Genomic DNA, 12,364 nt, shown 5'->3' with positions numbered 1-12,364 from the left:
CTCTCTGGCCTCACTGTCCCCCGGCCTGCTCTCCCCCAGCGACCCCTCCCCCAGTAAGATCGAGCCTCAGCTTGGAGCGCGCTCCCCTTCTGCTCGCCGCCTCCCCTCCCCCGTGTGATGTGTCCTTTGGCCTCTGCATGCACCTCTCAGGCGTGTTTCTTTCTATTTTAACTACACGCTGTGTTGCTGGGTGTGGGGGGCTTTCAGCAGCATCTCTTGGAGTCTGGTGGCATCGCTGGGAGGGAAGCCTTCTCTGGCCACTGGTTCTGTTTGAGCCTCGTGTCTCTGAGGTGCTGCCCTTCGCCCTGGGCAGCTGAGACTTCTGTCCGCTGCTTCCTTTATTTTGAGTTATAGAAGGCAGGTTTCTCTTTTAAGCACATGTCTTCAGATGGAGGTTTCTAGCAAGACATGTTGTGTGTGGAGGTTCTTCTCAGTCGTGCCCGACTCTTTGTGACCCCATGGACTGTCGCCCACTAGGGTCCTCAGTCCATAGGATTCTCCAGGCAGGAATGCTGGAAAGAGTTGTCCTCCAGGGGCTCTTCCCCACCCAGGATCGAACTCATGGCTCCTGTGTCTCCTGCATTGCCGGCAGATTCTTTACCCACTGAGCCACCTGGGAAGCCCCTGTCATGAGTCAGTTTCTGGATTTTTTTATTCTTTTCCATGAATTAATGTTTCTCTCCCTATTCCAACACTGTGCTAACTGGCACACTTTGTTATATTTATCCCCAGGCACTTTTGTCTTTAAGAAAAGTAAGTTATAATTATATAATTATAATGAATTATAATTCATTCATGGTGTGTGGTATATAACATTGCACTCGATATTCTGCACTGATTTTCTACCAAAAACCAGACCAATGGCTTATTAATGATAAGTTTATAGATTCTTTGAGTTTTATATATAGACAATTGCATCATTCTTAAGTATAATACCTTAAAATCTTGCTTTCCGATCCTTATATATACGTTTAAAAACAAGCCAAAATCAAATTTCAGAGGTTAAAATCTCAGGGCAAGACTGAATGGAAATGTGAGGCCAGCCATGCTCAACTTAAGCGAGTGGTCCTGAGATTTTTGCTCTCGTGTGCAGCAGCTGCCGTAGGACTCCTGGGATGTGATGTATCGGGTTTAGAAAACTGTCTTCCATTTGGATTGCCATAAAATGTATTGGCATAAACCTGGACACTTTTGAGTGGAAAAGGGGTCCGTCTATTACACAGATACAACATTTGAAAGCAGGTCCATCCTGAATAAGGCAGAGTATATGGTTATGATGATACTGATGCTTTATTATTAAACACACGTCAAACAGCTGAGTCTAGCATTAATTGAGCTGATTGTATGTAATTTCTCCTTAAACTTTTCTGTAGTTCGTTGGGGCTTCTGTGGCTCAGCAGTAAAGAACCGGCCTGCAGTGCGGCAGAGTAGCAGGGGACCTGGGTTCGGTCCCTGGGTTGAGAAGACCCCCTGGAGCAGGAAATGGCAACCCGCTCCAGTATTCCGGCCTGGAGAATTCCATGGACAGTGTTAACTGACTTTTGGTAATCTTGCATTCCTGGGATAAGCTGTATGTGGGCCTCATGCATTTTATTTTTTATAGAATGCATTTGCTTTGTTTGTTATTAGATGTGAAGGATTTTAGCATCTGAGTTTCTGGCCAGGGCGGAGTTTAATTTTCAGTTTTCATGACATCTTTCTGTAGTGTTGGTTAGCTTGTCAATTACAACAGGGAGCTCACTTTCTACATTCTAGTTAGTTTAAGATCAAGTTATTTTTTATTTGAATATTTCCTTGAATTTACCAGTATATTTACTTAAAAGTGGTATTTTTTCTTGTTGAAGAATTTTTAACTACTGGTTAAATTATCTTTACATAAGATTATTTTCGTTTTCAGTAAGTTTCTTACATTATGTTTTTCTGGAAAGTTGTCAATTTAATATGTTTTCAAATTTAATAAAGCTTTTCATAACGTTAATCTCTGCAGCATTATAGCTGTGTTTGTTTTTAATAACCTTGTGGTTTATTTATACCATTTATCTATTGTTCTCCATCTATTTACTGGCTGTTTAAAGTCACATGTATTAGCTCTTTGTTTATCTTCTCTGTTGTGAGGTCATTCTGTTTATTAGTTTCTGTTTGTGTTTCTATTTGACTTTTCTTTCCTTTATTCAGGCTTATTCTACATACACTTCTCATTAATATTTAGTCGTTCTTATATTTTTGTAAGCCTTTAAGCCTATACATTTCCCCTAAAGTACTGTTTTAGTTGAACACTCAAGTTTTAGTACGTAGTTTTTTTTTTTTTTTAGTTTTTCCATACAAAATACGTGTTAATTTTCCCTTGTGATTTATTTTTCAACCCATGATTTATTTTAAAATGTACTTTTAAATTTCCAACTCTATGAGATTTTATATGATATGATTTCAAACAGCTATATATCTGGTAGATAATATTATGTATATAAAATCAATTCCTTCAACTAGTAAAGATTTTTTTCACCACCAATATGTCATCAATGTTTTAAAATGTTCTGTGGGCTCAGCCATCCCTCTGGGCGATCTTTAAGTTATCGTTTCTGAGTGCTCTTCGTATCGTTGATGCCCTTCCTTGCTTTCTGCTCTCTGAGAGTTGCACTAAAATCTTCCACTACGTTGGTATTTTTCCAGTTATGTCAGGAATTCTTTCAATTTTTGTTGTCTGTGGTTTGAGGTTATTTTACTCAATGTATACAATTTTCAAGGCAAATATTATTATTTGTAACTTAACTTGTAGCTTAAACATTGCTCATTACATAATGACTAGTCCTCTAGTAATGCATTTTCTTGTATTTAAAGTCTGTTTTATCCGGTACTGATATCAGCATGCTCTATGGAATCTAACGTTCACGCGAGTCTCGTGTGCCCGGCACACCTGCCGTCACCCTGCTTCCCCGCGTCCAGCGTCCTCCCAAGCAGATGCTGTGTCACCCGCGGTTCAGCTTGAGGATCAAGGCCTGCGTCCCCCAGGCTGTCGGCGGGCTCCACCTCTGGCAGCTCCAGCAAGGCCCTTTGTGGGAAGTTTCCTTCTGACAAACAGACCTGGTGCCAAAGGTACTCGCCATCCGGGAGCAGTCCACGCGCCAGCCAGTCAGCACAGGGGTGAAGGTTTTGCCGCCCGTCAGCCTCAGGCAGTTTGGAGGAGACGCCGTTACACAGGTGCAGCATGAAAAAGACAGATATGTGTGTGTGTGTATAAATACATGTCCCTTGAAGACCTTCAGAGTTTCAGGCTGTGCAGCCCCCTTGACTCTGCCCCATGAGTTCTGGCTGCCTCAGTCTCCCTGAACGTCCAGCCCTCTCCTCGTCTCAAGGAGACAGTGAGGTTCTGTGCAGGGTCCCTGTCTGCACCACTACAGAAAGGCCGTCAACAAAGCATGTGCTTCACTGGGGTCGGTCGATGGACCAGGAAAACAGGGAAGCATTTAACTAAGTCCAGCTTCTGGTTTCCCAGTATTCCGTGTGTGTGTGTGTGTGTGTGTGTGTGTGTGTGTGTGTGTGTGCGTGCTTCCCTGGGGGCTCAGACGGTAAAAACACACCTGCAGTGTGGGAGACCTGGGTTCGACCCCTGGGTTGGGAAGATCCCCTGGAGAAGGAAATGGTAACCCACTCCAGTATTCTTGCCTAAAGAATCCCATGGACAGAGGAGCCTGCAGGGCTAAAGTTCATGGGGGTCACAAAGAGTCAGACACGACTGAGTGACTAAGCACATCACAGCACATACACACGCACACACACACATGCACACACACACCCCTGTTAATGCACGAGCATATGTTTATTTAGAATTTTTGATTAATTATAATGTGAGAGTTAATTGGAATATCTAATCTACCATTTTGCTAGAATTTTTTTTAACATTTTATTCCTTTAAGCTCAGACAAAGTTTATTTCAGTGATGAGATGGAGCTTTGATTTTATTATCATTCCTAACCATGCGTCTCTCATTGATCGCAGGTCTCACCTCTACTTGTTAAACAGTTAATTGCCGTAACACTTACACCTGGTTAGTTTGATTTTTCGTCTCTATTAGACTAAACAGAGGGATGCTGGCAAAGCAGCGAGAGTCAGTCATCGGGAAACTTTCTAAAATAAACACAGGAAAGGCCAAACGGCTGAGATGTATTTCTAAAATATACAAATACAAAGAGGTCCTTAATTCTGGTACCTAAATTAGATAAAGCAGTTAGGATCAAAGTTATATATCAAATTATGGTGTGTTAAAATTCAGGCTTTTAAAAGAAATGAGGAACCTATATTACCAAATCAAGTCTTTCAGACTCTGCCTCAGCCCCTTGAAGCTCCCTGCCTTGGTGGGGAAAGGTCCCTTTTCTGCTTGGAAACTGAAGCCGAAGAAGAGAGCGTGGCACAAGCTTTGCTCACTGGCCACAGCACGGAGATGTGGGAACTTAGCGCAGATCAACTCCCCACCCGGTGAGGGGGCCTAAAGAGTGACAATGCCGCGAGGAGGGAGCCCCTCACGGGAGACCGACGTGCTCGACACTCACCCTGGGAAGGGGCAGGTTTCTTAAGAGTATGATGCCACCGTCTTTTTATCCATTTTTGGTCTTCAGTGCCTGGTCCTGACCAGGGTGGGTGTGTCGTGTAATTGTCTAATGTAGTAAAATCAGCGTTTGACGAGACTCGGGGTCTGAGGTCAGATTCGCTGCCATTCGGTCTTGGTTGCAGCTGGCTCTGTTTTCCATTGCTGTTTGTAGCTCCCTTTCTTGTCTCTGGATCCTTTAACTTAAACATGCAGGCTCATCCCTGTAGAGGTGAGGACTGCAGAGATGTGAGCAAAACCAGACGCAGTTCTGGGGGCCCCAAGAGCTGGGGCTCTGTGACGTCACCTCCTCCACGAAACGTGGGTGCTTGGTGCCTACTGGCAGGTTATTGGTGACAGATTGCACAATTAGTCTTCCTCTTTTCATGTAAATTCCACAGATTTGGTTTAGTTGTCAAATGAGGATATAACCCTTAAGTAGGACTCTCAGAGCTTTTTGTATAATAATTGTCAAAATTATCAAGTCTTTTCGAATGCAGTATTTAACTTTTGAAAATAGCAAACAAAATACTATTTGTTCAGGACATTTTTCTGCAAAGTAGAATGTCATGTTAAAATGTAATGATTGGAACACTAATTTGTCTGTCCTTATGTTGTTCAATTATAGTTACTGTTACCCTAAGCATCAGAAACAAGACTTATGAAGAAAGAGAAGGCCGGGCAGCTGGACCCAGGGAGATGAGTGGAGAAAATGAGAGCGCTGGTCATCCTGAATCTGGCAAGGGAATGATTAGGCTGAGACGTAATATTTGTCAAAATGTGTAGTATTTTGCAAACGAAATTTGTAAAGATAGCATCAAGTTAGAGAATATGTTTCTAGGAAAGAATACAAGTTTCAGTTCAGTTCAGTTCAGTTCAGTTGCTCAGTCATGTCCGACTCTTTGTGACCCCATGAATCGCAGCACGCCAGGCCTCCCTGTCCATCACCAACTCCCGGAGTTCATCCAGACTCACAGCCATCGAGTCAGTGATGCCATCCAGCCATCTCATCCTCTGTCGTCCCCTTCCCCTCCTGCTCCCAATCCCTCCCAGCATCAGAGTCTTCCAATGAGTCAACTCTCCATATGAGGTGGCCAAAGTACTGGAGTTTCAGCTTTAGCATCATTCCTTCCAAAGAAATCCCAGGGCTGATCTCCTTCACAATGGACTGGTTGGATCTCCTTGCAGTCCAAGGGACTCTCAAGAGTCTTCTCCAACACCACAGTTCAAAAGCATCAATTCTTCGGCTCTCAGCCTTCTTCACAGTCCAACTCTCACATCCATACATGACCACAGGAAAAACCATAGCCTTGACTTGACGAACCTTTGTTGGCAAGTTTCATGGATATCTAATTAATTCTGACAAATTGTATTTAATTTAGTTGACGTTTGGACCATGTCAGTAACAGTGTCTCAAACAATCTATTTCAAGTGTTATTTTCTCCAGGGTGGATAATATAAAACACTTTGCGGAGGTTCATCTGATCATCCAGTCTTGTAAACATCTCAGGATCAGTGTGCCTTGTCCCCTGCAGAAGAAGTGAAGATTTTGCAACCAAGTGGGAGGTGGGTTGGAAAGGAAAGCCCAGACTTTGTTAGTCGTGCCCCACGAGGGCAACTGAAGAGCTACTCAGGATTTGTGAAGCTGTGGTTTATAAAGCCAGCTACTTGATGGCACGCACCCGCTTCAGGAAAATCGCCTGTAACGCTGACCCCCCTCCCCGCTACTGCTTTGGAAGAGCTCCTCAGAGTTAGCTGAAATGCTGTCCTCCAGGCTATACTCCTCATTTTGCCCCAAATAAAACTTAAGTCTCAACTCTCACATTGTGCATTGATTTTAGCTGACGATAATATGGCTTCCCCTGGTGGCTCAGATGATAAAGAATTGCCCGCAATTCAGGAGACCCAGGGTCAATCCCTGGGTCAGGAAGATCCCCTGGAGAAGGAATGGGACCAGACTCAAGTATTGCTGCCTGGAGAATCCTGTGGACAGAGGAGTCTGATGGGCTGCAGTCCGTGGGGTCCCAAAGAGCTGGACAAGTTGAGTGACTAACACACACGGAAAGAAATGAGTGTGTATTCGGTCTTCATTCCTGTTCCTGGCGCAGAATTTTTAAACCCTTGGAATTTCCTCTATTAAGAGTTATAAAAGTGTCTTTTGTTATGTTAATAAAGCAACTTTTGGAAAGCCCCTGGGGTGGGGCTTGTTGCCAGCAGAGAGGGCTGGAACTTGCAGCCCCACCTCCCAGGCCCCACCCAACCTCTAGGGAAGGCAGAGGGGCTAGAGGTTGCGCTGGATCGCCAACAGCTAATCTTGATTAACTGTGCCTGCCTGATAAAGCCTCCATAGAAACCCAAAAGGACAGGGTTGGAGAGCTTCCAGGCTGGTGAAACCGGGGAGACTTGCAGAGTGGCCCCCGAGAGTGCACGGACGCTCCACACGCTTTGCTTTCCCACACTTTGTCCTTCGCTCTCTCGGCTGCTCCTGGGTCTCACCCTTTCATAACAGACCAGTCATCTAGTAACCAGCACGTTGGTCTGAGTTCTAGGAGCTGCTCTGGCAAATTAATCCAACCCCCGGAAGACACTGTGTGTGCCCCCTCACCTCTCTGGAACATTTCCTGGGAGCATCTGAGAGGCGGTCTCCTGGGCCACCGTCCTCAGCAAAGTCCCCGAATAAACATGACATAATAGTACTATGACATGTTTCCTTTTTATTCTTATCTCAGTATTACTGAGGGAGCTTTATACACTAAAATGTACCCATTTTAAGTACAAAGTTTGGTGTATTCTGACAAATGTATGTAAACATCATTACAATGAAGATAGAGACATTTTTCATCAACCTCAGAAATCCCTCTCTAGCCAATCGGCACTGCACGCTATTTGCTCCAAGAAACCACGGGCGTCACTTCTACAGGCAGAGGTTAGAACTGGCCTCCCAGGAGCCTCGTGTGAGTGGAATCGTGGTGTGCACTCTTTCCTGTCCCTTCTGTCATCCTTGTGACGTAGAAACGTGTCTGTGTTGCTCCTGTTTCAGTGGGAATCTTTCTGAGTGACAGGGCCCCGTCTGGACGCGGCACACCTGCTCATCCATTTGCCTGTCCACAGGGCTTGCGCTGCTTCCAGATTTAGCTCTTACGAATAACGCTTCTATGGGCCTTTGTATACAGATCTTTGTAGGATGCTGTTTCTTTTTCTCCTGGATAAGTAACTGGGAAGGTAGTTGCTGGATCGCATTTTAAGTGTATTTTTAGGCTGATTTGTAAAGAGGCGTCACTCACTGACATTTCCACCAGGAACAGATGAGAGCCTTCAATACTCAGCATCGTCAGTCTTTTTAATACGAGCCGTTACAGTTGATAACTGATATGAGGTGTTACCCCCTTGTGCTTTTATATTTACGTTTCCCTGGAAACAGTGATGCCCAGTACTGCCTCACATGCTTGTATCCCATCCACGTATCTTCTCATGTAGCGTTTGCCTGAAGTTTTCCTTCTTTATGTTGGCTTGTCTGCCTTACTCTTGTGTGATTTCTTCGTCTCTTTGGATATAAGTCTTTCATACTGATGTGGGGTAAGACAGAGCCGTGACAGTTCAAAGCAAGGAGCAAGCAGTTAGAGTTTTCCTTAAAACAGGAAAAGGGCATCAATGTTATTTCAGAATAGTCGAGAGGAACAATGACATGACATACTTCCAAGTCCCTGTAGCTTATCTGAGACAGTGGTATAATGGGAAAGCCAGGAAACCAAGACTCCAGTGTCTGAGCTTGGAGAACCCAATGGCAACCCACTCCAATGTTCCTGTCTGGAGAATCCCACAGACGGGGGAGCCTGGTGGGCTGCCATCTCTGGGGTCGCAGAGTCCGACGTGACTGAAGCAACTTAGCAGCAGCAGCAGCAGCAGCAGCAGCAGCAGCAGCAGCCTGGAAACTGAAGAGACAGCTGGGAGCTGTGGCCACGAGGGTTTGGGGGCGAGGAGTAAGAACTGGAGCTGCAGTCGCCTTGCTGGAATGGAGTCCGTGTCGCCAGTTTCTGCCCAGGCAGGCAGCTCTCCTGCACCTCAGTGTCTTCCTTTATACGGTTGGAAGAGTGTCTTTTTGGGTTCAGTTCAGTCCAGTCGCTCAGTCGTGTCCGACTCTTTGCGACCCCATGAATCGCAGCACGCCAGGCCTCCCTGTCCATCACCAACTCCCAGAGTTCACTCAGACTCATGTCCATCAAGTCGGTGATGCCATCCAGCCGTCTCATCCTCTGTCGTCCCCTTCTCCTCCTGCCCCCAATCCCTCCCAGCATCAGAGTCTTTTCCAATGAGTCAACTCTTCGCATGAGGTGGCCAAAGTACTGGAGTTTCAGCTTTAGCATCATTCCTTCCAATGAACACCTAGGACTCATCTCCTTTAGGATGGACTAGTTAGATCTCCTTGCAATCAAAGGGACTCTCAAGAGTCTTCTCCAACACCACAGTTCAAAAGCATCAATTCTTCGGCTCTCAGCCTTCTTCACAGTCCAACTCTCACATCCATACATGACCACAGGAAAAACCATAGCCTTGACTAGACGGACCTTTGTTGGCAAAGTAACGTCTCTGCTTTTAAATATGCTATCTAGGTTGGTCATAACTTTCCTTCCAAGGAGTAAGCGTCTTTTAATTTCATGGCTTTTGGGTTAGTGTAAGAAATAATTCATGCAAAACACTGAGCACTTAGTGAGTCTTTAATAAACAGCACTCTTGACTAGCCTGCTGGTGCTGTCAAACAATCTGTGGAGACTAAACAGATTTAGGATCAAGGTCCTTAGCCCTCTGAGGTTTCACCTTCTACAGCTGGGACTTACTGAGATGCGTCCCTTGTGGCTCAGTTGGTAAAGAATCTGCCTGCAATGCAGGAGACCCCTGGTTCAATTCCCGTGTCAGGAAGGTCCCCTGGAGAAGGGATAGGCTACCCACTCCAGTGTTCTTGGGCTTCTCTGGTGGCTCAGCTGGTAAGGAATCCGCCTGCAATGCAGGAGACCTGGGTTCAATCCCTGGGTTGTGAAGATCCCCTGGAGAAGGGAAAGGCTACCTACTGCAGTGTCCTGGCCTGGAGAACTCCATGGGGGGTCACAAAGAGTCGGACACAACTGAGCGACTTTCACTTTAGACTTTTTCACTAAACAAAACAGGGTAATAAGTGATGTTTAGTCCCATGAGATAAAATTTCCCTGAGGCTCAATACGAGAGAATAGCTTGAGGAAACGGAAAATATGGTTTCATTCACCATGTTCTTAAATTTCTCAGATACTTAAGTAACATATTTGTACATTCACCTAGTATTTTGTCCATGCAAAAAGGAGAACAAATCAAGTTATGCTTGTCACTAAAAAATAAGTTAAAAAACAGGCCTAAAACATGTTTCATCTAAGGATGCTCATCTTGATGCCATTAAGCTTATTTTCTGTGGTACTTCTTTTGTGATTCATTTACAATCTTTGCTGTCTCTGATTTCTTACTGTTAATTTGCTGATGGTTTTGAGGCATGTTTTTGTGCTTTGCGCATGAATAACTATTAAACCAGCAAAGCAAAATGTAAACTATAGTTTTTCTTATAGGGAAATACTAAACCCTAAAACAAACCCCAAAATAGCTAGAAAGAAATCCATTTTAAGAGTTGTCCTAAATTGTTTACTAATCAAAAAATGAAGCATATTTAGGTAAGACAAAAGATTAATAATCTGATTTTAGCATTTGAATTCACACGTGTCTTTGTTATTTCAATTCAATTACATCCTGAAATGTGATAGGGCAAGTTTTTGAAACAGACCCCACCTCTACCCAAAACCCTGAATGATCTTAGTCATGATTCTTAAGTAAAACAGCCATTTTGAGCTTTCATAGAGTTAACTTTAACTTTTTTCTTTTCTTCTCCCAACCTTCAGGGATGCCAGATTAACATTATTATTTTTGAGAAGATGATATTGTTTTGAAAGTCTCATCAGTTCAGTTCTGTTCAGTCGTCCAGTCATGTCTGACTCTTTGTGACCCCACGGACTGCAGCACACCAGGCCTCCCTGTCCATCACCAACTCCCGGAGCTTACTCAAACTCATGTCCATGGAGTTGGTGATGCCATCCAGCCATCTCATCCTCTGTCATCCCCTTCTCCTCCCGCCTTCAGTCTTTCCCAGCATCAAGGTCTTTTCCAATGAGTCATTTCTCATCAGGTGGCCAAAGTATTGGAGTTTCTGCTTCAGCATCAGCCCTTCCAATGAATATTCAGGACTGATTTCTTTTAGGATTGACTGGGTGGATCTTTTTGTAGTCCAAGGGACTCTCAAGAGTCTTATCCAAACCACAGTTCAAAAGCATCAATTCTTCAGTGCTCAGCTTTCTTTATAGTCCAACTTGAGAGTTGGACTATAAAGTCATCCACAAATGACTACTGGAAAAAACCATAGCCTTGACTAGACAGACCTTTGTTGGCAAAGTAATGTCTCTGCTTTTTAATATGCTAAGTTGGTCATAACTTTTCTTCCAAGGAGCAAGGGTCTTTTGATTTCATGGCTGCAGTCACTATCTGCAGTGATTCTGGAGCCCAAGAAAATAAAGTCTGTCACTGTTTCCATTGTTTCCCCATCTATTTGCCATGAAGTGATGGGACTAGATGCCCTGACCTTCATTTCTGAATGCTGAATTTTAAGCCAGGAAGCTGGAAGGCCAGGATGGAAGGCCGATCTTATCCTTTATACAATATTTAAGCTATTTTTTAAGGGTAAGATTTGTGTTTGTTTCTTTGTCCTTAAGGTATTCACACTGAAGTTAGTGCAGAAATGTATGAGAGGCTGCACAGCAGTGAGAGCTCCCAGTGCACATCCAGGCTCGGTGCTGATCTGGTCTGTAGGTTCTGCTCTGATCCCATCTGGTTCTCCTCTTCACGGTTCATCACTGGAGTCTATGGATTCTTCCACAAAACGTTGTCAAGGTCAAGGTAAAAAATAGCAGAATCCAGAGCACCTGAACATGTGAGTTAAATGACAGGAGATGTTTTTAGGATTTTGTTCATTTGTATCAACAAATATTACTTCAGTGTGGTCCATGCAGCTTAAACCTACTTCTAATATTTTAAAAATTGTTGCTAAAATACTTGGAGGAAAAATTACTTTGTGATTGCCTATCATACATTCTCTGAATCTAGCTCCTTTTATCTCATTAAACTATGCTTTTGATGAATTAAGCCTTGTTAGAAATCCAGCCATCCCTGTAGAGCAGAACAGATCATTTGCCTTTTCCTCAGGATACCACACGTTTATTCTTATTGATTGAAATAAAACTCTGAACTTTCTCTGATTATCAAAATCCCATCGCAGGAGAGACGCCGGTTCTTCCGGGAAGGCTTCTGTAATCCAGCCTCGCCCTTCTCTGTGGCCATCTCTGGGGTCATCTGCCCTTCTCGTCTAACCATTTGCTCACTCTTCTCAAAGCCGTCGTGAGCTCCAGTGTTTGAGCATTCTTAGTGCTGTCATCGTGCGTTAGGGTCCCATTTACTAGTCCACTAACTAGTTACAGCAGATGAACCACATGTGTTCATTGCGTACATCAACTGTTGCAGAGAAGTAAAAGAACGATGTATTATCTCTGATACCAAGAGGTCTGCAATCTAACCGAGAGTTAAGATTCAGCTTCCAGGACACGCTGTTTGCCGTCACCTTTTCCAGAAGGCGAGTGAGAAGTCGGGTGTCAGAGCCCAAAGCGCCACCTGGCACTGATCAGGTGGTTGCCTTGGAGAAGCTCGTTGGTTTGCTGCTCA

The 12,364-nt window shown here is 44.2% G+C and overlaps 1 long non-coding RNA gene across 1 annotated transcript; it reads left to right on the top strand.

The window, feature by feature from the left end:
• Positions 1-2,845: 2,845 nt before the first annotated feature.
• LOC138989250 (uncharacterized) lies at positions 2,846-7,251 on the top strand. The gene is made up of 3 exons (XR_011465494.1): positions 2,846-3,198; positions 3,997-4,045; positions 5,211-7,251. It is a non-coding gene; the product is annotated as an uncharacterized lncRNA (long non-coding RNA).
• Positions 7,252-12,364: the final 5,113 nt, after the last annotated feature.

The sequence above is a fragment of the Bos mutus genome, chromosome 9, assembly GCF_027580195.1.
Source record: "Bos mutus isolate GX-2022 chromosome 9, NWIPB_WYAK_1.1, whole genome shotgun sequence".
In the NCBI taxonomy this organism is placed as follows: Eukaryota; Metazoa; Chordata; class Mammalia; order Artiodactyla; family Bovidae; genus Bos; species Bos mutus.
The sequence above is the reverse complement of the archived record's forward strand: the minus strand, read 5'-3'. Positions and strand labels throughout refer to the sequence as shown.